Source organism: Pecten maximus, chromosome 9, assembly GCF_902652985.1.
Source record: "Pecten maximus chromosome 9, xPecMax1.1, whole genome shotgun sequence".
NCBI classification, from domain to species: Eukaryota; Metazoa; Mollusca; class Bivalvia; order Pectinida; family Pectinidae; genus Pecten; species Pecten maximus.
The window spans coordinates 7,645,655-7,672,373 of record NC_047023.1 but is presented as its reverse complement, the minus strand read 5'-3'; the positions used below and the strand labels follow the sequence as shown (position 1 = coordinate 7,672,373).

The 26,719-nt window shown below is 36.8% G+C and overlaps 1 long non-coding RNA gene across 1 annotated transcript; it reads left to right on the top strand.

Annotated features, from left to right (window-relative positions):
• The first annotated feature begins 9,632 nt into the window (after positions 1–9,632).
• LOC117334781 lies at positions 9,633–25,260 on the top strand. Its single transcript, XR_004534230.1, has 2 exons — positions 9,633–9,834; positions 23,375–25,260. It is a non-coding gene; the product is annotated as an uncharacterized LOC117334781 (long non-coding RNA).
• Positions 25,261–26,719: the final 1,459 nt, after the last annotated feature.

The window sequence follows — 26,719 nt, the reverse complement described above, 5'->3', positions numbered from 1 at the left end:
TCAGTTACTCCAGCGTTAAATGACGAGGAGTCATCCATTACTTTGATGACAGTTCCGCACTGAATTAAATACTGCTCTGTTTTAATGGAAATGAAACGTGACAAGAAACCCGAAGGGATAGCTGTTGATATTTACGTTCGGAAACCTCAAGACACAAGCCTCCAAAGCATGATCAGATAGATGATATGTTATCGCAAGATCTTCCTGTGGTATAATATGAAAATATTAATGCAAAAATGTGAAATTTACTCATAGAGGAATTCAAAACGTCATCTCTTTAAAGTCAAATAGACGCAAAGGGACTCATTTTGATAGAAGTAAGAATATAATGTTTTTAGGATTTCCTTGTATGGCCCGTAAAGTTTATCAGGCTTCAAGAGTCGAGCTCCGACTGACGCTTTTCTTGTCAAGGTAAAGAGATTTCAATTCTCTTGTGAAACTGTTTAACGTATTGGTATATTTTATATTATTACAAAGAAAGGGTTCTTTGAAAAGTGGCTGTAATTTTTACGTTGAAACTGTCAAACAGATTCAAACCTACAGTTTCCAGATGTCGGCCAAAGCTGCATCTTATCGATTATCTAATGGAATGCTGGAGACATGTAATTGATGGTAGAAGATAGGCTTCTTCTTCAAACAGCGTTACATGTAAAACAAATTAATAGTATCAGTATTCAAAGAGATACGTCTTTTTGATCTAATATACGGATATGGGGTTCTTTATAAACGGCCTTGTCCAGTGGACGACCGTGCACATTCTTCATCTACAAATATTGTTCAGACAGAGAGGCGATGGAACGTGCCAGATTAAAGATTATTTGACAGTTTAATGTGACATAGACAATGATTATATTGATATTGAGTGTACATGCGAATAAAGAAGTAAGACAAGAAATATTGTAGAGGACAAATGAAAACCAGCATTCATAAATACATATACAGCGCATATATTCACTTAGGATTGCTATTTTCTCGCAATCTCCATTTCTGAGAACATCTACTCTAGTATTCGGCTTAAGGATTGCTTGAGTATAGCGATACTGTCAAAAACAACACATCTAAATATGAATTTTGTAATAGGTACGTATATCCTGAATCCAATTTGCACGACACGTGTTTGTACATGTAGTAGCCGCAAAGTCCTAATCCCCATGCTTTATTTTAGGGCGACTCGATGGAATGTAGACATATTGCAAAAATTGATTTTATTTATTTATGATATCCTATATTGGGAAGCGCCATCGTGTTGCCCGCCCCATCCTGCCTTTCACGCTAACGTCATATACAATCCATGTCGCTACTCTGTTTACGCAGACATCACCCAAACGATAATCAATTGGCCTCAACGATAACAACAAAAGTAATGGCAAGGGAAGGTGTATCCCATTCACGTTGTTTATTTTCACAATAAAGGGAGTGTTCAATCTATTGTCAGAAAGATATCATCGATCGTCAGTAGAAAACGAGTGGGCCATCCCGCCCAGTAGTACGTCATTGGAGGGTAATTGGTAAATTCACAGAGAAACTTCTATTGCGAAACTTTAGTCCATAATTTTTATGTATGCAAAAACTCACATAGTTCACAGAGTGTCACAGGAAAAAATTGACAAAATTGAGCGCATCACGAACCTAGAACGTCCATCATTATGTCAGTTCTACCGTCACAGTATGACGATTTCCTCATCTTTATCTGTTGTACATCCGTTATGGCTGTTGACCATCACAAAGGTTTAGTGTTGCAAAATTTGCGGTTTCATTTTTTTTTTTATTCTTCTGTGATTAAAGATGAGACACACGTACATACACATTGCAGCTCTATCACTGGAAACAAAAAATTAGAAAGATCGCATGTTAAGTGAACTATTCTAGATTCTAGAATCTCCTTCCCCTGGCAGTCGAATCACGCGGTGGGCGACTGGTTAAGATGTCCCGACACTTTATCACTAGCCCTCAACCTCTTGGTTGCGGGTTCGAAACCCACGGGTAGTTGCCTGGTACAAACCATAGGCCGGGAGTTTTTCTCCGGGTACTCCGGCTTTCCTTCACCTCTAAAACCTGGCATGTCCTTAAATGACCCTGGCTGTTAATAGGACATAAAACGAAACAAATCAAACATCCAATCACAACCCGAAACTGGAAGGCAGAAATGTTGGCTAAATTTTATTTTGATTAGATTTACTGTCTTATAAAATGTTCTAGTTTGCAAAAAGTGTAAACGCTGCTTCTCATAAAAATGCACGAAATGATATCCACCCTGAAGATTATACCTTACTGACAAAAACAGTGGCCTTATAATGATTTCTTATCAGAACGAAAGTTATAGTGTATATACACTTTACAAGTCATAGCGGGCTTGGAACGATAAATTTTCTTCGTAGTGCAATTATCAATTAATTTCTTAAATGTAAATGATACAAATAGAAGCTTAACATTGTGGGGAATACTAAAAGCGTTAAGTATGTAGCTTTTGGTAGTGAATTAACATACAGCAGCCTATTTATAACGTATTTACTCTGAAAGTCGTGCTAGTTAATTCCTCTTCACGACTTTATGTTAAAAAAAGAAAGATAACATCACATTTTTCATTGAACGTTAGCTCTGCAATACTGTTTATTGACGGACCCGACATCACACTTCTAGGTTGACTGTAAAGTTTTTTTGGGTATGAGGTAAACTTCATTTGGGATCCATCCTGCCATCTCTTTAGGACAATGACACTCTGCTATCATAGATGTTGCTGGCACCGTCAGCATATCCCCGTACTTGTCTGTAGTTGGGTGTTGGAACATATTTATTTTTATTTACCTTCTTATGATCTTCAGATATTGATGTTCTCTGAACTTGGAAATTGTTTGGTTGCCTTCCTCAACACCCGTTCCATCTCCATTTCGACATATTTTGCCTTTTATGCAATTTATTAACATATTCAATATTAACCCATATTAAAGACTTAATTAGCAACGCAGTTTGATCATTCAAACATTGAAAAGTTTTGCGGATAATTGCTAACAAATAATATGCCCTTTTGTATTCATGCACATTGTTGATCTTCGAATTCAAAACCAATTTATGTAATCAACCTATTTTCTTTCACATATCACCTCTACCTGTAGTTCATCTTAAAGAAAATGTATACGTTTTCCATTATCTGACCGATATGCATAGATTTATATATTAAGGTATAGAATTGTAGGAGTCACATTTCATTCCGCTCTGAGAGCTTATCACTATCCGATTAAAGTCCATCCACATCTTTTAGTCCCCGTATTTGTTTCATCATCAGAATGGTATACGGAGCCGTTTTAGATTATCTGGCAAATTATTTACATATTGAAATAAGCAAGATATGACCTTATACAGGTTCCTGATGTACATCCGGAACCACAGGAGTCAAGCTTGATTGTTTCACTTTCAGACAACGGTAAATGTATAAAACTTAATCCAACGCTCATTTTCATAAAGCAAGACCCTTTGTGAACTTGGGAGGCATTGACCACGGACGATATCACCACGGAGACAGAAGGTTACATTGTTTATACATATATCATGTATACACCATCGCGCGACGTAGTCACCGTTGTTAATTTCATCCTTTGTTTCTATGTTATTGTTCTTGTCCATCTCTTATTCTTCTTAAGCCATGGTCTATTTCAGAGATCTTCTCAGAAATTATAGGGCGGATTTTCCTGAGAATACACAAACATACGCATTAACTACATGTAGATGTGCAAAAAGCCGTTTTTACCTTGATCTGAACACAAAGATGGTCGCCAGAGCCTCACTGTCTTTTAGAATCTTTGAACTCTATAAAGTATATGGTGGCTGATTCGGGCCATATCGCATTTGCGCGTGAAGGGCGACAATGTGACAGCGTGCCATGTAAAGTGCATGGCACATTGTCGCTTTTTGCATGACGCGCAGTCATATTGTCGCTGTTTTGATTTAGCCAAAAATTTGGTGTATAGGAGTTGTTGGGATGCTTAACACAATTGTTTAAAGATTAATAACTATTGGAGTAGCAAATTGATGACTGATGGAGAAGTTCATTTGTGACTGCGGGGTTAGTTTATTAGTGACAGCGGGTAGCTCATTAGTGAGTTTTTGGGTAGTTCATTATCGACTGTGGGGGTAGTTCATTAGTGACAGCGGGGATAGTTCATTAGTGACGGCGGGGGTAGTTCATTAGTGACTGCGGGGTAGTTCATTAGTGACTGCGGGGATAGTTCATTAGTGACTGCGGGGGTAGTTCATTTGTGACAGCGGGGAGAGTTCACTAGTGATTTGTGACTGGTGAGATAGACCATTAGTGAATGTGGGGGTAGTTTATTTGTGAGTGTGGGGGTAGTTCATTAGTGAGTTTGGGGGTAGTTCATAAGTGAGTGTGGATTTAGTTAATTTGTGACTGGTGGGGTAGTTCATTAGTGAGTATGGGGTTAGTTCATTAGTGAGTGCGGGGGTAGTTCATTAGTGAGTGTGGGGTTAGTTAATTTGTGACTGGTGGGGTAGTTCATTAGTGAGTTTAGGGGTTAGTTCATTAGTGAGTGTGGGGGTAGTTCATTAGTGAGTGTGGGGGTAGTTAATTTGTGACTGGTGGGGTAGTTCATTAGTGAGTGTGGGGGTAGTTCATTAGTGAGTGTGGGGGTAGTTTATTAGTGAGTGTGGGGGTAGTTCATAAGTGAGTGTGGATTTAGTTAATTTGTGACTGGTGGGGTAGTTCATTAGTGAGTATGGGGTTAGTTCATTAGTGAGTGCGGGGGTAGTTCATTAGTGAGTGTGGGGTTAGTTAATTTGTGACTGGTGGGGTAGTTCATTAGTGAGTTTAGGGGTTAGTTCATTAGTGAGTGTGGGGGTAGTTCATTAGTGAGTGTGGGGTTAGTTAATTTGTGACTGGTGGGATAGTTCATTAGTGAGTGTGGGGGTAGTTCATTAGTGAGTGTGGGGGTAGTTTATTAGTGAGTGTAGGGGTAGCTTATTTGTGACTGGTGGGGTAGTTCATTAGTGAGTATGGGGTTAGTTCATTAGTGAGTGCGGGGTAAGTTCATTAGTGAGTGTGGAGGTAGTTCATTAGGGAATATGGGGTTAGTTAATTTGTGACTGGTGGGATAGACCATTAGTGAGTGTGGGGTTAGTTCATTAGTGAGTGCGGGGTAAGTTCATTAGTGAGTGTGGAGGTAGTTCATTAGTGAGTATGGGGTTAGTTCATTAGTGAGTGCGGGGGTAGACGATTAGTGAGTGTGGGGTTAGTTCATTAGTGAGTATGGGGATAGTTCATTAGTGAGTGTGGGGATAGTTCATTAGTGAGTGTGGGGGTAGTTTATTAGTGAGTGTAGGTGTAGCTGATTTGTGACTGTGGGGTTAGTTCATTAGTGAGTGCAGGGGTAGTTCATCACCGACTGTGAGGATAGTTCATTAGGGATTGTGAGGATAGTTCATCACCGACTGTGAGGATAGTTCATCATCGACTGTGAGGATAGTTCATCACCGACTGTGAGGATAGTTCATCATCGACTGTGAGGATAGTTCATCACCGACTGTGAGGATAGTTCATCATCGACTGTGAGGATAGTTCATCATCGACTGTGAGGATAGTTCATCATCGACTGTGAGGATAGTTAATTAGTGGCTGTGGGGGTTATTGAGATCTGACCGATTTGAGCGAAGAGTGGTAAGCTTGAGGCTCGTGGGGTCGTTGGTGGAATGAAATTTCCATGATAACCTCGAGGAGCCTCAGCGTAATCTTGATGATTACATTCCAACTCGACCTTTAGAGAGCGTTATAGAACATGTTTACCGTGGAAGAGTGTAAGCGAGCTTGGCAGAACTTCACATAGCACAACAGACCTTAATGCCTAAGCGTAGGGGACATTGCTGAACTGAGAATATCTACTTTAAACGGAACCTAAATTCTAATTCTAAATCAATACAAAGAGGAAAAATTCAAACGTTGACAAAACATATGGTTTTACATGGACACCACTGGAAATATTCTATGAGGCTAAGACCACATGCTCCGGAAGAGTAAGCGTCGTCCGCTTCAAGTCAAATACTGGTCACGTTAAAATGAGAACTAGGACGGTGACAGAGAAGCCATCAGGCATATCAACACGTATCAAAACACGCCTCATCTTATTTCGTAATGTTTAACAGAATATTTTTCAGTGAGACCATGATGTCATCAATAAAATTTCTGCATGGTCTTCATTGATTCGCTTCTCTCGAAACCTTAAGTTGTTAGCGTTTTCTTTGTCGGTAGTCAACTTCTGTCATAGAACTGAGACCTGTTAACACAATCGGCATGGGAAACAGGGATATTACTATAAGGAAATGGCAAATTAACGATTGAGAAATTAAATTAAAAATATAGTTGTAAGCTTCCTCTAGTTAGGGTATTTCCGATCGAGATGGTAAACAATTTCTTTTGTTCTTTAAAAATGATACGTCAGAGATATAGGGGCCGCGGTGGCAGAGTGGTTAAGGTGTCCCGACACTTTATGATTAGCCCTCCACCTCTGAGTTGCGAGTTCGAAACCTACCTGGGGCAGTTGCCAGGTACTGACTGTAGGCCGGTGGTTTTTCTCCGGGTACTCCGGCTTTCCTCCACCTCCAAAACCTGGCACGTCCTTAAATGACACTGGCTGTTAATAGGACGTTAAACAAAACCAAACCAACAATCCAAACGTCAGAGATATACCGATAGGTAAAATCAGTCTTTGTACTTAGCTGTAACCTGTAGCGCCAACGGTAGGTCAATAATCTGTTGGAAATATTTTCACCAAATTCAACAAAGACTTCGTCGATCAGATTTTCAATCATTCTCCTGATTTCATGTGAATGACTTGTAGTATTCATATAAGGTAAAACATAACGAAATGGAGCTTGAACGGCCCAAATGCCCAAACAAGATTTTCCCGCGAGTTGTTAGAGAAAAGAAAACTCGTCATTGGATAACAAGGGCGTTAAATCAGTTAGGAACGGGGATTTAGAGTGTTCAGAGCAGCAAATCAAGGGAATGTGATAGAAGAGACGTTTTAAAGGAGAATATGGTCATAATTGATCGAAAACTCTTAAAGGTTCCACAAAATTCTACTTCTAGAGTAATCAGTATCCATACTAAGACTGCTGTCCTTATTTTATAGTGCTTATAATGATAATAAGAAGCTTGGACAAAATCCTTAATGAAGCAACTTCTCAAAAAAGAAGCAAAGTGTTGTTTATAATATTTGTAATGAAGAAAGGAAATCCAACATAAACGAGGTAGATCAGCAACCTTGAAAAAACATTTCTTCGTGTTTCAGAACGAATCCACCCATGTAACCAATACATATAACCCTATCAACTAGTTTACGGGACAAATACAATACCAAGAAACTATGATGCACAATTTAAAAGAACACTACAAACCTGACAGGACAATATGAATCTCTATAAAATAAGATATTAAAGTGATTAATGAGGAGCAGTATACGCTCACGTTGTTAAAACGTGTTTATTGAGTGGAGGGACTGGCCTGAAAGAGCCAAGCAAATACATAAATATGTAGTGCCTTTTTGTCGGTTTTCAAGTACATCTATGACAATATGCCTTAAACGAATGGGGGTAAAGCCTGACGAACACAAATCGTGGCCATAACTCGTAGGATAGCATAATTAGTATATGAATGTAAGATTTCTGAACAGACCATGACCAAACATGAGAACATAACGTGGTGATCGTAGATGCTTTGTTAGGGGTTTAACGCCCTCGCAATAGCCAGGGCCATGCGAGGAATTGTGTCGTGGATTAGAATAAGCTCCACGCTTTACTCTAATCATGGACATCACTGTCAAGTGTAAAACAAACAAAAAATGATATTGATATGTACATATTAATACAGTAACGATAAATACATTCTTGTGTGGGGAAATATTAAATATACAATGTACGTATTTCAGCTATATCTTATTAAGTTGTTTTTGACACAAACGGATTAAATAATATAAATAATGTTGTTTTTAAATCTCAACCTACACTCAGTGTGTTCCAGTCACGATTTCCTGTAAAGTGTGAATATGATACGAATTTAACACCAAATTCTACCAGTTGCTATAATCCCTCATTCGGTAGTGCGATAAATTTGATATTGTTTTTCAGCGTAGCGTATACGTTAAATGTGTACATCATCATGAATGTCAGAGCGCTCGAATGACCGTGCATTGCTGTAAATTGTAACCTTTTAATATCGTGATTTCTTACGTATGAATATCTTTGTAGAATTAACACCTGTCGGTAAAGGTGTACTTTGTGATAATCGTACCTACATCATCAAACAACAAAACAAATTAAGGAAGTTTTGACGCAGGTGGCCATGGTAGGTTTCCCGGCTGTAGTAGACATGGCTGGATTCCTAACCTTTGTAGATATGGTTGCATTCTTAACAAATGTGTCCTATCCGAACAAATATATAAAGTGGGATTTCTAACGGAAGTAGACAGGGTTGTATTTCTAACTAAACTTGACAGGGTGGGATTCCTAACGGAAGGTAACAGGGTGGGATTCCTAACGGTAGTAGACGAATGGGATTCCTAAAAGACGTATACAGGGTGTGATTCCTAACGGAAGTAGACAAGGTTGTATTTCTAACTAAACTTGACAGGGTAGGGTTCCTTACGGAGGTAGATAGGATAGGGTTACTAACGGAAGTTGACAGGGCGGGATTCCTAACGGATGTAGACAAGCTAGAATTAATAACGGAAGTAGCTATTGTTGCATTCCGAACGGAAGTAGATATGTTTTGCACTCCTAACAGATGTAGACATATTAGGATTCACTGACGAAAGTAGATATGAGGGTTGCATTACTTACAGAAGCAGATATGCTCAAATTCCTAACGGTAGTCGAAATTGTTGCAATCTTTAGACAGACATTCTATGGATCCTAACGGAATTTTAAATGCTAGGATCCCATTTGGAAATAGACGTGCTTGAATTACTAGACATTCAGAACGGATGTACACATGTTGAAATACCTAATTGAAGTAGATATGGTTGAATGTCTTATGTTAATAGAGTTGGACATAGTATCAATTGAAAGACGTCCTTCATATTATTACATAAGTCAAATGTTTTTTTGAACTGCCTTTGTATAATTCGTATCAGGAATCCATGACTGCGACTGCAGTAAATGTTTAATACCCTCACTTGTGATTAATCAAAAGGCACCTTCCTCTGATTTTCATTTTTGAAATTCAAAAGGCACCTTTAATCTTGCTGCTATATAACAGGGTAAGAGAATACAATGATTCTAAGAGGATTACAAAAAAGACCATGCGGAGAACGTTTGAATTATGCGAGAAAACAAATCATTGCATCAAATTATTGATATATATATTATTGCATCTTATTTTCTTCAATCTGTATATAACATTATGAATTACCACTCATTTGTGGTCTGATATTGATTGCCTTCTACCTTAGGAAACAATAGATTTATATATGAGATAGGTTCTCATTTACCATTATGTAAACTGCCGTGGTAATGTATATCGTAACAAATTGATTGACAGACCACCGACAGACGAGACAATAGCATCTTATCGATCTGGGGGCGAGAGCTACTACGTGCGCTTATACTCCCAACGGATTCTAAACGCATACACAGCGAACCCGATTGGTCGAGCTAAAGAGACAACCAAATAATTGAAATTTGTCCGAATGACTGAAATATGGTCGCGCAGTTTGCAGGCGTTGACATAGACATAAGTGAACGTTTTGGTAATTTTACTAGCAGTTCGTTTCTGTGCTTAGATAGGTGTGGATCGTGATAGAGAACGTTTGGGAGTAAACTCATTACAATCAGGTAGGTACTCTTCCATCAACTGCTTAACCGATTTTCATCTTAGGTTTGTTATAAACTTTGCTTATAAACTAACTTATAAGTTTTCGACCGTCAGGTTTCAAGACTTTCAATTGATATACTAAGTTTAAGCGTACTAATATTGATTATTATCAACAGATATGTGATGATTAGATAGGATTTAATATGGAATTAACTAAACGGCAGGATAATTTTTTTTATGAAATGATCCTTTGACATTTTCATATAAAACTTATATACGGACTTTACAAATTCAATGTGTTATAATCACTCGTGAAGGAAAAGATCTGTTTAAATATGTTCAAAGAAACTGACAGAAGATATATCCATTCTTGGAAGCGATAATGGTCTTGTAATGGAGTGTTCTCTGTCATTGTTATTGAAGAGACAATATTAAGATGTTAGTACCTTAATTGCTCCATTAACCTTAACAGTTATATCGGTGTAGAGTGTATATAAATACATATCGGTGTAGGGTTTGTATTAATATATGTCGGTGTATGGTGTGTATTAATACATGTCGGTGTAGGGTGTGTATTAATACATGTCGGTGTAGGGTGTGTTTTAATACATGTCGGTGTAGGGTGTGTATTAATACATGTCGGTGTAGTGTGTGTATTAATACATGTCGGTGTATGGTGTGTATTAATACATGTCGGTGTAGGGATTGTATTAATACATGTCGGTGTAGGGTGTGTATTAATACATGTCGGTGTAGGGTGTGTATTAATATATGTCGGTGTATGGTGTATATTAATACACGTCGGTGTAGGGTGTGTATTAAACATGTCGGCGTAGGGTGTGTATTAATACATGTCGGTGTAGGGTTTGTATTAATATATGTCGGTGTAGGGTGTGTATTAATACATGTCGGTGTAGGGTGTGTATAAATTCATGTCGGTGTAGTGTGTGTATTAATACATGTCGGTGTAGGGTGTGCGTATTAATACATGTCGGTGTAGGGTGTGTATTAATACATGTCGGTGTAGGGTGTGTATTAATACATGTCGGTGTAGTGTGTGTATTAATACATGTCGGTGTAGGGTGTGTATTAATACATGTCGGTGTAGTGTGTGTATTAATACATGTCGGTGTAGGGTGTGTATTAATACATGTCGGTGTAGTGTGTGTATTGATACATGTCGGTGTAGGGTGTGTATTAATACATGTCGGTGTAGGGTGTGTATTAATACATGTCAGTGTAGGGTGTGTATTAATACATGTCGGTGTAGGGTGTGTATTAATACATGTCGGTGTAGTGTGTGTATTAATACATGTCGGTGTAGGGTGTGTATTAATACATGTCGGTGTAGGGTGTGTATTAATACATGTCGGTGTAGGGTGTGTATTAATACATGTCGGTGTAGGTGTGTGTATTAATACATGTCGGTGTAGTGTGTGTATTAATACATGTCGGTGTAGGGTGTGTATTAATACATGTCGGTGTAGTGTGTGTATTAATACATGTCGGTGTAGTGTGTGTATTAATACATGTCGGTGTAGTGTGTGTATTAATACATGTCGGTGTAGTGTGTGTATTAATACATGTCGGTGTAGTGTGTGTATTAATACATGTCGGTGTAGTGTGTGTATTAATACATGTCGGTGTAGGGTGTGTATTAATACATGTCGGTGTAGGTGTGTGTATTAATACATGTCGGTGTAGGGTGTGTATTAATACATGTCGGTGTAGGGTGTGTATTAATACATGTCGGTGTAGTGTGTGTATTAATACATGTCGGTGTAGGGTGTGTATTGATACATGTCGGTGTAGTGTGTGTATTAATACATGTCGGTGTAGGGTGTGTATTGATACATGTCGGTGTAGGGTGTGTATTAATACACGTCGGTGTAGTGTGTGTATTAGTACATGTCGGTGTAGGGTGTGTATTGATACATGTCGGTGTAGGGTGTGTATTAATACATGTCGGTGTAGGGTGTGTATTAATACATGTCGGTGTAGTGTGTGTATTAATACATGTCGGTGTAGGGTGTGTATTAATACATGTCGGTGTAGGGTGTTTATTAATACATGTCGGTGTAGGGTGTGTATTAATACATGTCGTGTAGGGTGTGTATAATACATGTCGGTGTAGGGTGTGTATTTATACATGTCGGTGTAGGTGTGTATTAATATATGTCGGTGTAGGGTGTGTATCAATACATGTCGGTGTAGGGTGTGTATTAAAACATGTCGGTGTAGGGTGTGTATTAATACATGTCGGTGTAGGGATTGTATTAATACATGTCGGTGTAGGGTGTGTATTAATACACGTCGGTGTAGTGTGTGTATTAATACATGTCGGTGTAGGGTGTGTATTAATACATGTCGGTGTAGTGTGTGTATTAATACATGTCGGTGTAGGGATTGTTACTTATTTTCGGTGTAGGGTGTGTATTAATACATGTCGGTGTAGGGTGTTGTATTAATATATGTCGGTGTAGGGTGTGTGTATTAATACATGTCGGTGTAGGGTGTGTATTAATACATGTCGGTGTAGGTGTGTGTATTAATACATGTCGGTGTAGGGTGTGTATTAATACATGTCGGTGTAGGGTGTGTATTAATACATGTCGGTGTGAGGTTTGTATCGATACATGTCGGTGTAGGGTGTGTGTTAATACATGTCGGTGTAGTGTGTGTATTAATACATGTCGGTGTAGGGTGTGTATTAATACATGTCGGTGTAGGGTGTGTATTAATCCATGTCGGTGTAGGGTTGTATTTAATACATGTCGTGTAGGTGTGTGTATTAATACATGTCGGTGTAGGGTGTGTATTAATACATGTCGGTGTAGTGTGTGTATTAATACATGTCGGTGTAGTGTGTGTATTAATACATGTCGGTGTAGGGTGTGTATTGATACATGTCGGTGTAGGGTGTGTATTAATACACGTCGGTGTAGTGTGTGTATTAATACATGTCGGCGTAGGGTGTGTATTAATATATGTCGGTGTAGTGTGTGTATTAATACATGTCGGTGTAGTGTGTGTATTAATACATGTCGGTGTAGTGTGTGTATTAATACATGTCGGTGTAGTGTGTGTATTAATACATGTCGGTGTAGGGTGTGTATTAATACATGTCGGTGTAGGGTGTGTATTAATACACGTCGGTGTAGTGTGTGTATTAATACATGTCGGTGTAGGGTGTGTATTAATACATGTCGGTGTAGTGGGTGTATTAATACATGTCGGTGTAGGGTGTGTATTAATACACGTCGGTGTAGTGTGTGTATTAATACATGTCGGTGTAGGGTGTGTTTTAATACATGTCGGTGTAGTGGGTGTATTAATACATGTCGGTGTAGTGTGTGTAATAATACATGTCGGTGTAGGGTGTGTATAAATACATATCGGTGTAGGGTGTGTATTAATACATGTCGGTGTAGGGTGTCTGTATTAATACATGTCGGTGTAGGGTGTGTATTAATACATGTCAGTGTAGTGCGTGTATTAATACATGTCGGTGTAGGTGTGTATTAATACATGTCGGTGTAGGGTGTTTGTATTAATACATGTCGGTGTAGTGCGTGTATTAATACATGTCGGTGTAGGGTGCGTATTAATACATATCGGTGTAGTGTGTGTATTAATACATATCGGTATAGTTTGTGTATCGATACACGTCGGTGTTGGGTGTATTACGAAAATAAATCCAGTTTCAAGCTTTTAATGAACTTCAGGGAGCGATACTCCCCTAGAAGTGTTAATCAATTTACTACGTCACAAATTCGCTAAAACAGCTATATCGGTGACTTTCTCATTGTTCTTTGATTCCAGTATTGTCTCGACAGTGGTACTTTATATCAAACAAGTTAAAATCACGGAGAAAACCTCCAAAATGATGTCGAGGTAAAAACAAAGAAGGAACCCGTCGATAAAAAAACCATAATGTTGTTACATATGTTTTAGCATGTAAACATAACAAATGGAAATATTGACGTACTTGTGCACGAGAAGGGTGAAAGGTCACACCTACAATACTGCAGGACTATATTTTTGTATTTTGAAAGATAGGTGTACAATGAAAGGCAAGGTTTGTTTTATCAAGCTCATTGTCAAGTCATCGAGTTTGAACGCAAAATACAACTGATATCTGAAGAAGTCTGATGCTGAGCAAGTGGTGACGTGATATGTACAGGGTCATGTTTCTAGTGTTTAATGCATTGACAGGTGTGGTCAGAGATTGTGTAATGAGTCCTGGAATCACTCAATTTACATGCGAGGTCAGATATTGTGTAATGAGTCGTGGAATCACTCAATTTACATGTGAGGTCAGATATTGTGCAATGAGTCAAGGAATCAAAGGGATTCTGCTACCTGTCGAGGGTTTAAAAAATTGAGAAATACTGTCGGAAATAATCTTCTGTTATAAGGATGTTAAAATTGTACAAAAGAAAACACAGATAAATAGTCACTTCATTGTTTGGATCTAGATCTTAATGGTGCCGTATAATAAAGAATCCTTCTAGGACACGTTAAAATTTGGCCTGTGTGACGACCAGAATTGCCTTAACAAACGTTAATATATAAAACGGGAAATACACGTACCCCATAATCTATCGTTATCGTGAACAAAGATCATGTATATATTCTGAAGCGGTGTCACATTTGATGTGAATTTTATTTGCACAATATCCCTCTCATCGAATATGTGAGGAACTTTTAGAAATTGTCAGAAGCTCTCTAGTACATTTAGAGGGTCAACGGAATTGTCAGAAGCTCTCTAGTACATTTAGAGGGTCAACGACGGAATTGTCAGAAGCTCTCTAGTACATTTAGAGGGTCAACGACGGAATTGTCAAAGTTCTCTAGTACATTTAGAGGGTCAACGACGGAATTGTCAGAATTTCTCTGGGTTATTGCAATGGTATCGGCATTGCAAGATGATTTTGGGAGTTTGAAGGTGCAAAGAAAGTATCGACATTGGCAGTCGGTCTGTGGCGTGGAAGGTACAATGCTACCTTTGTCGGATGTGTGGATGTTTTACAAATACTATAGCCATTGTAAGATGTATGGATGTTATACAGATATCATTGCCATTGTTAAATGTGTGGATGTTTCCGGATATTTATGGGCAATAAGTTTTGTAGCTGGTTTTACTATGACATTAACTCTCATTGGATAGAATATTCCCGGTGTCCCCGTGTGTTCCCTTTGCTGATATATATCGATATGTCATCCCTCAAGGTAGTCCGTCTGAAGATGTCGAGTTTCCCCTCGATAAATTAATATGCTTAGATGGAAGGAATAAAAAGTATGGTAATGGCAGAACCATACTATTTCTAACGGGTATTGACATTAACTTCTCTGTGTTTACTTTACTTTAGGGAAATCAGTTGGATACAGCTATCTTTGGCACTTTGTGTCTCTATACGAGGGTTCAACCCTATCAATTGCTCAGTTTTAAAGTATTAATATAATATGCTAATAATGTTATCTTTTTTAATATTTTGTGAATATTAACGACTAGAATTATTTAATCTCTAAATGTACAATTTCATTATGTAGTTATATTACAATTCCTTAAATGTTAGTAGCAATATCAGAAAGAAAACAACTCCATTACTTTTAACAGAATTGAAAAAAAAAAAAAAAAAAACTTTTGTAAAGACAATAGTTTAATATATAAAAAAAATTATGAAACCAAAAGTAATTGGCCAAAAACTTTCCAACCAACAATACAAATTCCTTTTTGTCAGAAAACAACAGAAAATACCGTCATAATAACATATCGTCATTCTAATTCAAAACTTTTTAGAACGAGACAAAATATAAACCGTTACTCTAAATTTCCATGGAAGCCCTTGGAAAGGACAAGTTTTCCTGACAGCTTAAGTCTGTCTTAATACAGAAATAACATCACACATCAGCTGTTAGAAATCGCTTCGAAAATTTAGGAAGACTGATAACAATTACTTACCATTATATAAATCATCAATATTTCTAACATGTCTATTGTTCGTGTCAATATAAGAACGAAACAACAACAGCAGGCAAACAGTGATGTATCTTACGTCAAACCCTTAATATCAGACACAGTACAAATTTTAGAGTCAAAAGAATGCGACCTGTGTAATTTACACCTAGGTTTGACCCTTCATTGAATGCTGCAGTATATCTATATTGTAATTTAAGTAATTGTTTATAGGGGGCTCGATCAGATTTGGACCGATACGATACACCCTCTTAGGTGAGCATTGAGAAACGCAAAATACGAAGTCTTTAACCTGTCGTGTCGCTGTTGGCGAGAAACACTTGAACTAAACCTGTCTTCATGTTGTTTTCATGTATTATAGATGGTATCTGTAGACATGTTACTCAGTAATGTTGATAGTCTGTACAAACTTTAATATCTTTAGATAAGTACATATCTGCCGAACCCGTATATACAGAAGAATTGTAACTATTGTTTTTCCAAAGCATCAACGCATTACCCGTCCACAGAGATGCACATATTCAAAGAGTCATTAACATTCAACATTGTCAATAAGACGAGACTTTGTCTATCAAACGGAACTTTTAATGCTCATATATTCTAAATGTCATTTTCCAGCACCTACACAATAACGTTTTTATTTCATTTGGTAGACATTTGACTTTTGAATCGTCAATATTAAGAAAATCCCTATTACATGTATCCGTAATATAACCCAAGCTGTAACGATCGATAGGTCATGGGGGGTCAGGTCGACAGGAACGTCATCCATACGATAACAATCCTAGAAATGGCTTTAATGTTTACCAGGCACTTCTCTTGGGGATTTGTGCAAATATTGAATGCTAAGCCATGATTCGCAGTGAGTGACCATTACATCAAAGAGAAATCTTGTATCAAGGAACTTGCTGTAAAACGAAAAAAGTTTTGATACCTTCAGCTAATGACGTTATTGATGAAACAGAGAAAATATCTAATTAACAATATATTGAGATGAGTAATGTATGTGATAGAACAGTCAGTCGTCTAACTGTTTAAAAAGATTTCACATGATAGAAGATAGACGATCCCAAACCCCTCAAAAATAATGTAGGGAAGCATTTTTTAATACTTTGGACTCGTCCTTCACTTTAAGGCATTCTGGTATGTCGGTGTTTTGCCGATTTGGAATAAATATCACACCAGCGGACTTCTCAAATCGGGGCCATAAACACCATGTTTATATTCTCCAGAATTGAAACATTACTGAAATCAACCTGTATTACCAGAGTAACCTATTCAGACTCTGAGTAACTAGAATACTCGAAAATGAACATATTGTCCGCTCAAACAGTTTCGTTGCTTTAGAAAATATATAACAGGGAAGCGTTTTCGGAGTTATAGAATTATCGAAAAGAACCTTCCAGTAAAACTGTATAATTTCGTATGGTAAAGAATTGGCCAATTAATTTGATCACGTTGGAGAAAGTTCAAGAACGCTTTGGCATGAGATAATAACTGACGATTTGGTTCAAGGAATGTTGATCAATGAACTAGGTCACACTATTGTCGGGTTAAACTATTGTCACTCCGTAAAACTAATGACAGATTTGGTTATACATGGACGTGGCTAATTAATTTTCATATTCTTCGTAACGCTATTCATCAGCTTTCGTCGGCTGTGTTTCCCGGAAGTGAAAAACCGGAAATACGTCATTATCTATAATATACGGATGACATTGATTTCCGCTTGAGCAGGTTGACATGACTTCCACATTATACAATAGCTGTACTAAATTGTTCCCTCTGAAACGCTATCAGCGTAAGGGATATATTTATTAAGCAATGCGGCGTAGATGATCGCTAAATTCTTCTCTTCAGTATACGGGTGTTTTACGTCACGACCTTATAAAGAGATAATTAAGGCGTTATAAGGAGATTACGATATTGTTTTAGTATTTCAGAATGACTCTTACAGGTTTTCTTAGGTATTTTATATTTCTCTTCCATTAGATCTAAAAGGACGCCTCAGGATATCGGTTAATCCTCCCCTGTGTCAGTCTGCTGTCGGCTTATTTTATACTTCCACAAATTTGAAGTAAATTTTCACGTTGATCGACTTAAAAGGTCGGTCAGGATAAGAACCTAACACAACTTTTACCCCTACGTCAGCATTATATGCATTTAAAGGGGAGACATTATGGATTTAAAGATTATAAATGGTTTTGACAACATGAAACTTTTAGGCGGCCAAACGTATATCCTAGGGAAACAAACTGAAAATGTCTAGACTATGTCCAAAAACATATTTTTCAATCATCGTAATCTTAATGCATGTGATCGATTTAAATGTCACAGTTTAAAACACATATTGGTCAAGTTTTTTTTTTTTTTTAAGTTTTTTTAATTTTTACAGACAAAGTACCAATAATGTTCCCTGATAAGAGTCGTATTGCGTAAAATAAAAAATAACATTAGTTCTACAGACGAAATATATAGGAATTTCATGGTAATAATCGTATAGTGTTGAATGAAATATAACGATATTTCTACAGATAAAATATAAAGGATTTTCATGGTAAGAGTCGTAGTATTGCATGAAAAATAACATTATTCTTACAGACAAAATATAAAGGATTATCATAGGCAGGGTCGTATTGTGACAATAACACATGATGAGAATGGTATTCATTCTTGACACTTTTCGTGATTTTAGGGATAGACGCCATAGTGATATACATGTTCGTCTAACCGTGATCGAACCAAGCTCTATAATTCCGCCATTTTGTTTGCGATAGACACCGCAATGTATATCTATCTATCAGCCCGAGGGCCTTCATCAAGTGTTGTCATCACCAGACAACAAACCGGAAGCTGATAAGTACATTGGTGTCATTGGCAGATGTCCCGGAGTCTTGTAATTACGTTGTTATTTTTAAACCAAAGTCACCTAAATATGACGTCATGACTTGGAACACGGATATTTTACCGCACCAGATTTTAGTATTAGGGTGTTTCCTTTCCTCTATACACTGTTCTATCTGGTTTCATTGTGTCAGGAGGGGCCGCGGTGGCCGAGTGGTTAAAGTGTCTGGACACTTTATCACTAGCCATCCACCTCTGGGTTACGAGTTCGAAACCTACGTGGGGCAGTTGCCAGGTACTGACTGTAGGCCGGTGGTTTTTCCCAGGGTACTCTGGCTTTCTTCCACCTCCAAAACCTTGACCTTGGTTGTTAATAGGACGTTAAACAAAAACAAACAAAACACAAAAAACAAACAAATCATTGTGTGGGGACCAAAATGTTACCTTATCTGAATGTAGGGAGAGGTGGTTATCAGAAGACAACTCAAGCTTATGCATACGGATTCCTAAAAAGCTTAGTTGATTTTTTTCCAATTTATTAAGACTCTTTAAGAAAACGAAATTGGCAATCCATATCTATGTCTGTCGAATTGTTAAAGATGTAGGAATATTATTTTATTGGTAATTTCTTGAGGCTGAAAATGTGGCATTGGTACTGATATTCCCCGCCTTCGAGCCAATTCTTTAAACTATACTACGGTAATTATTTATTTTAAAAGCAGTATCATTTATTCTATGTCATTAGGGCTGAAGTAAGTTATCCCGACTCAAATATCGTCCATTAGAATGTAATTGTGTGATTGCTCGCCCTCAACAGACATGCCACTCACCAGATGAACTAGTGGCAACCGTATCATATACCTGACATGTAATGCCCCGTTAATGGAGGCATGTTAAATGCATTGTTTCATCCTTAATTCCACAGAGAGATATCGTTTGCCGTAGAATTATAATACATATAATTTTCCGAGAAATGAGATAAATTTCAGAAATTTGTACTTTATTTTACAAATTAATCTAGCTTTGGCAAACTCAAGTAATAGATATATTTTCGACTCAGTATACATACATATATGATGGACTGTAGCATATGGACAACCTGCGCAATTGCTATGTTAAATTGCTCATAAATATTACATTTCAGAATATGTCGAAATAAGGTATTACTAAAAGATAAATGTCGCCCGTGTCCTCAAAACGCTCTCAGAAAAATTCGGGCAATCGATTATTTTTCCATCAGATAAAAGGTTCAATTTCCTCAGCTTAAGGTCATATAGCCAGAGGGTCTATCTTTTCGAGTTAACCTAGTTTTACATATAATATTGATGGCTGTATATATATACTTTTATTCTGATGCTCTATGTAAGACCAACGCGTGTTGAAATACAGACAGGAAAATTATTTCCAAAACGAATATTTTTTACTGAAGGATTTGATTTGATTTTATTTTGAGCAGAAGAACCGCATCTTGTTTCGTTTCTAATAGTCTGCAGAGGCTTGGGCGTCTTTAAACCTCTCTATCTTTTCGTAACATGGACAGTTTGAAAAAAACCCACACAAATGTGTACCCTAAGGGGGATATTAGATGAGAACCAATATCGTAGTTCTTCATAATCTTGATTAAAACCGGGAAACTATCAATTGGGTACGGAAAACCTCCAGTGTGGTGCTCCACTCTCTATATGTAAATGAGCCGCGGAAAAATATATGTCATGCACGCATGCGCAAACTGGTTTGTTTTGAAGAATAGTGGACCGGCAACCATAGCCACGCATCAGCAGCCCAAAGTCGATCAGACGTATTAGTTGCTGCTGCGAAGGAAAAGGAAAGGATTGGTTATAACCACAACGTCATCTACGACTTACGTCAATCAACGTTAGTCTGTTTGACAAAAAAATATATGTTAAACATGAAAAGTCGCCCTGAATTCGCAGTGAAAATTCTCTGCATTGGATAAACAAACCCATGTGTTTCTGTTTATCATTCGGGAATATAACTTGGTGCATGCAGTGTTAATTCAAGTTCTATTTTTTATGTTTATTTCATACTTATGAATTGTTGACGTAATTGAGAAGATTTTAAGGGAAATACATGAAAATAATTCCATAAAAGATGATTAAGAATACCATGATTTAACTTTAGTAACTAAAACGTATTGCCCGAAAAAATAGTATGGGTAGCCATGTTCACCTTCCATGTTTCTTGTACCGCATTTTTATTATTGGAAACTGAAAAAATAAAGACGATCAACACAATAGACAGAGAGGATGTGACTAATATTATGCTTACGTATAACACTTTGTTTTTATCTCGAGTGGAAAGACAATGCTTAAGATTGTTGATGTTAATTTTCATATCGACATTGACTTCATATTATTGCATTGCATGATGCGGCTAGACTTGATTTTCTTATTTTTAAATTGTGTTTTATTAAGAGCTGAATGTTGTGGCATTGTTGTCTTTGGTATATATATGTTTCCAGTTTTTACTGTATTGGTGCATAAGGTCAAAAGTTTTTATCTGGCCGTGTTGAGTAATTTGGGTCACAGGGGAATTATAAATTACTAGTTTGATAAGGCGTTTTGGTTAATCTGCTTTCATTGTGTACAAGTACTCATATAAATATATATAAAAAAAAGAAAAAAAAAAGAAAAAAAAAGGAGACAATAACTTTAATTTGCATCGTTGTACTCTGAAGTAATTTATCGCAACTGTACTACCAGTACCATGACAAACATCAGACATGCCCACTGGGAGTAACGCGACCTCACCATTGACGTCATCAATGTCCTTCTGTGACGTATCATAACCGTCGGAGGTATAGTTCCGGATAACTGAAACCCATATTTTATCCTCTTCGAATATTAAGCTTCCATCATCATGATCCGGTCCCTCTAGTGTGTCAGGTAAATCCATGGCAGTACACACGTGGGAGTATCGAATGGTTTATATGGATTTTCCGTCGGCTTCGTTGGGGCAGTTTTAAATATATTTAAGGTATTTAACGTTAAATTATACGATAAACTGATTACCAATTGATCGGTACCAATTACTGATGATGTACTTATGTATCTTATACCCAGGTCCACAAATGGAATGACCCCGTTTTTGGAATTATCATGTTTTCAGAAAAAAATATTGTCATGTTTGATTTGGATGTCTAAATAAATATATGAGCGAAACTGTTTTTGTCTCCATGATTTTGATTTTGCTAGCGTTCAGAAAATTGTATTTTGTTTAGTTTTATGTATATCCCTTACTCCACATTCTCTACCGGCCGATCAGTGCTAAGTGACAACTTCAGTATTTGTCAGACCGTCTTGACATAAGGACGCGTCATTACCACAAATAATCCAATCTCACACAGACACTTCTGGCGGACTCCACTTAAACTGTTCAATAGCTCCAGTGATAGAGAGTGAACAATGGCGATTGTCGAACTCAGATGATACAAACTGTATGTAATTGACAAGTGTATATAAGTTGGCTTACAGTTACGAAGTCTGTGTCAACACAACAAATATATACATGGTAAGAAGGGGTTACATTAAGTGAAACAACCTTTTATATTACCTTTGAAATATTGGTACTTTTTCTGCTAACATAGAATGTATCCACTGCACATTGCACGTTATAGTTAAACGATACGAAGGTCTGATTTGGAAAATAAAATACTGTCAATGAGAACCAATGTAAAACAAACGTTAAAAAATTAGGGTAGACAAAAAAATTGTTCGGAGGGAAGTTTCCGTAAGCTGTACATATGTATGAAATGCTAAATACGATTTGTTGATGATATCGGAAAAGCCCGTGTCTATGAAATCGCGTATAGCACATCTACTACGGTATATCAGAAAGTGTGAGTGACAATTAATTGTTTTATGAGTGAATATTGTATAAACTATCCGTCTGAATGCTATAAAACGGCCCTTCTTTTCCAGATAACCGTCAAATGATGTCTGGGGAAGCGAGTAATGTGCTTTTAGTATTCTAGACATGACGCGTCAAATGTGCCTCCCCAAAATATAGCATTAGTTGTGAATATGGAGTCGTGTCCCGAATCTACTTGTTAGACGCGTACGGTTCTGTCAGATGGAAGGTCGTCAAATATCAAATCATGAATCTCTATTATATGAACAAAAAGCCGTACTACAAAATCTTTCACACATTTCTAAGTGCATGATCTCAATATGTCGTTCACGTTTCGATCGACCATTTCATTACTAATGGTATATGATATGTGATGACCAATTCTGTAGTAGTCTGCTGAAATACTGATTGCACAAACACTCCTGACTACTCCATTGGTTCCGTTATTTCGCAGCCTGCTCTATTTGTATCATTGAGTTGGCACTTTCAATGGTTATCTAACATTATTTAATAAATCATAAGCCATTCTACTGCTCTCGCCTTGTTTCCTTAAGACAAAGTTGTGGTACTGAATTTTATTTCTCATCTTGTCAAACATAAATAAATATTAAATTTTCTTAACCGTGGGAAATAAAGTTTTGATATGTCTGATTAATTAAACCGGTATCGAATTGGAGCGAGGAAATCCAAGCAGCCTAGCAACACTATTTTTAAAACTGAAAAGTGAAATTAATGTTTCATCGACATTTTTATCTGTGTATAGGTGAGAAAAAGAAAACGAAATTGAACTGAATATATATTCCTTCAAGTTATGCAAATCAATATTATGCAAACATTATTAATAATTATTTTTGTCTCATTTTCAGATAAATTCCAACTATCTTTCAGTCAGCATGTTGAACATACAGAGTATCGTATCCAGTTTGGCTATGAGTTTAGTCCTAGTCAGTGTGGTGTGCCAAGAGTTCCCCGTGGACGACTACTACAGAAATGTTGGACTAGAAAGTAAAGAGTCTACATTGTCGGTATGTGATCGCTGCTACCTATATGTCGATAAACAAGCTTGTCAGCTCTGTGACCTGGAAACGGAAGAATTACAGGAAACGGAAATTCCGAAAGTGCCGGCTAGTCCGTACGGAGGTTTGAACAAAAGAGCTGGCTACATCCGCCACACTCGTCTCTTCTCCTGCCAGTGTTGCGCTATATCTCGAAATCGCCATTTCAACTGTTGTTCGAAATGCGCAGCATACAACGGCAAGTGAACGGAAATGGCTAGTATTGTCTAACCGGAAGTGGTATGTCTCATTGGAGAAACGCGAGAAACGTATGGCGGTGTGTTTTATCCGGACACCAAAAATGCAACTATGTCGTGTGTCAGTTGTTGTGAATGTTGTTGACCATCAGACAATACTAAACTTTAGAGGACTGTGTGTGAATCTGACATGGATTACAGCTACAGTTAACCAGAACTGACAAATGCTTACTCTTAAAGGAAGATGGCCTTTTGATATTTCGCTTGTAATTTCCTAAATATGGGAGCATTGCATCTTCTGCATTACTAACGTTTTATATATTCCTGAAACGATGACAAATGCACATGTAATATTAAGTCTGTATCCATAAATCACTACGTCACAGTTCCTAACATTAAATACTGTTTTAACCACACATGTATTCCAATGAAACTTTGGTCTTTTTCATCCAGGTGGAAACTGCAACTCTCAAAGCTTCTTTCCTGGTCGAGATTTGTATGAGATAGCTGTAATATAAAAACAACGGTTTAAGAGAACACCTAAGTAATTACGATTTGATATATCACATTTAGTTTCCTTATACGTAAAGTGGAATTTTGTCATACTCTCAATTATGCCAATTTACCAAAATTACAGCTAAGGATCAGCAAAAAATAGATTTGTGTTATATTTGTCCCACCAGGTACCTCGACCACATGGGTTTCAGAAATCAGATATGTATCCTGATTATTCGGGCTTTACGTCCATAAATTTTCAAACCTTCAAGGAAAAATGTCCTCTCATTACACCAAACAATACTTACTCATTTGCACAATAAGGGAGACAAATGACAATCAGTTTTAAAGGTTGTTTTCTATTTTAGTTTCTTTTTTAAGGTTGCTTGTATCAATATGAATTCTGTTGAAAGTGGTTTTAAATTCTATTCCTTTCTGGTTTTTGCGCCTAATATTGTGCATTTTTTCATAACCTTCTCATGTGCTAGTTTGTACATTTGGTGCACTACAATAAAACTGTATGTGTATTATAACATGTTTATTTTGCATGTGTGTTTCTAAAGAATATTTGTATCTATTATCATAACGTACATATCATTGTGCTACTACGTTTAAAACACTTTGAAATTGTCGATTCAAATTTGTCACTAAATATACCATTAAACAATTTCGCGTTTTGACTTATAAATCGTATCAATCAGCAAGCCGAAGTAATTGTAGAAAGCTCAGTTAACCTACCACCACTGACTCTGTTGTAGTTTAATCAGATTTACTTTTTGCGGGGGAGAGAAATTAAATGTTTTCTTGTGATTGGCAGTTAATGTATATTTATCTTGATTTCTAGCATTTTAAAACCAATATGAAGGCTCTTTTTCCAAATGAATTTTTTAAGAAATCGCTTTGGCGATTCCATTTTGGTTTTGTTACAAGTGTTTGTGTAAAAATGATCTCTTTATTGTTATGTATTCAAAGGCGTGATTTTGAATAAATTATTTTCTCAAAATACCTTGTTGTTTCCTTGTGTACTGAAATGTCAACGTTATAAATCAATACTGCAATGTGCCCAATTTCAAATGCTGTTGGAACCCTAAGGTAACGAGCGTCGAGAAAAAAGGTTGACGTTGACTGTAGAAAAATGTTATTGTCACTATCGAGTCTTATTCTTGGTAAATATCTCTGATGCGAAATAAAGATCGACGATTTAGGTACTCTTCAATATGCCTGGTGGTTTCGTTGCCATCATCCTTTTCGCAATGTGAAAATGTGGCATGATTTGACTTTGACATATAGATTTACTTTGCTTTGTTCGTCAATGAAACTAGAGACGTTTACCATTCCGGAACCCCTGAAATTCTCCTTAACTTTTAAGAGTACCCATATTAGTCTTTCTTTTATTCATAACACTATATTTTATCGATTGCGATTTTCAATTTTGTTTACTCAAAAGGTGTGTGTTGATATTCCGATAGTGTTACACATTTTGACAAAACACAACTATATAATGACAAGCTTAATAGTATTGAGAATCAGACTGTTAGAATATACATGGACTGTACATACCTAGTTTACATAAGTTTTTAGTACCTTTTGAGCTTAGTAAGATATACAGTTAATTTCCGGATTAATAATCCTAAAAGCTACCCTACAGCGTTTTCATAGAATTTCAAAATGATGCTAGAGACCAAATGTGCTGAAAAGTGAAATCATTTATATTCGACTAAGCTCACTTTATACTATCCATGGATCGAGTCAATGTACCCATAGAGATATCTAATACATGATTAAAAAATATCTGCAACTTTTGAATATCTAATTTTTTTTTATTGATTTCATGAACAATAGAAAAATAGATTCATTAGGTTAAAGTTATAGAACCTTGATACTCGTTAGAAAGTATAAAGAAAATTCTAGGTACATGTTTTCTGGATATTCACTAATATACAACTAAGTTCAAAACCTTCATTGACAATCCCGAATTAATTGATATAATATTAGGATAATCGCTTATTAACGAATATAACCTTTAGTCTTATTTATGAGAAGCTGACAGAAGAATTTGTTTACCGTTTTCGAAAGCCTGTTAATTAAGTCCTTAAATCTAAATACACTTTAATCTAATTTTTCAAATCACGAAATGAGAAGAAACACTTTGTTTTTAACGCCTTTGCATTATACAAATTTGCTAAACATTGCGATCTTGCTACCCAATTACACATTTTCTATGTATGATAACTGTTGACACACAAATAATTGTTAATTATGGACTAAAAATTTACTCGTCCATTGTTAATAATTGTCCATACTCATTCAGATGGCTGCTATCTTCTTGTTACTTTGACGGCCGATCTTCTGATAAGTGAGTTGCATTAGTTTGGTATACGGTTAATCATGTTGAGTTGACTATACTGTTGCTCCATTAGTCTGGATTTGCTATATGTCTGCTGTTAAAGAAAACGATTTCGGA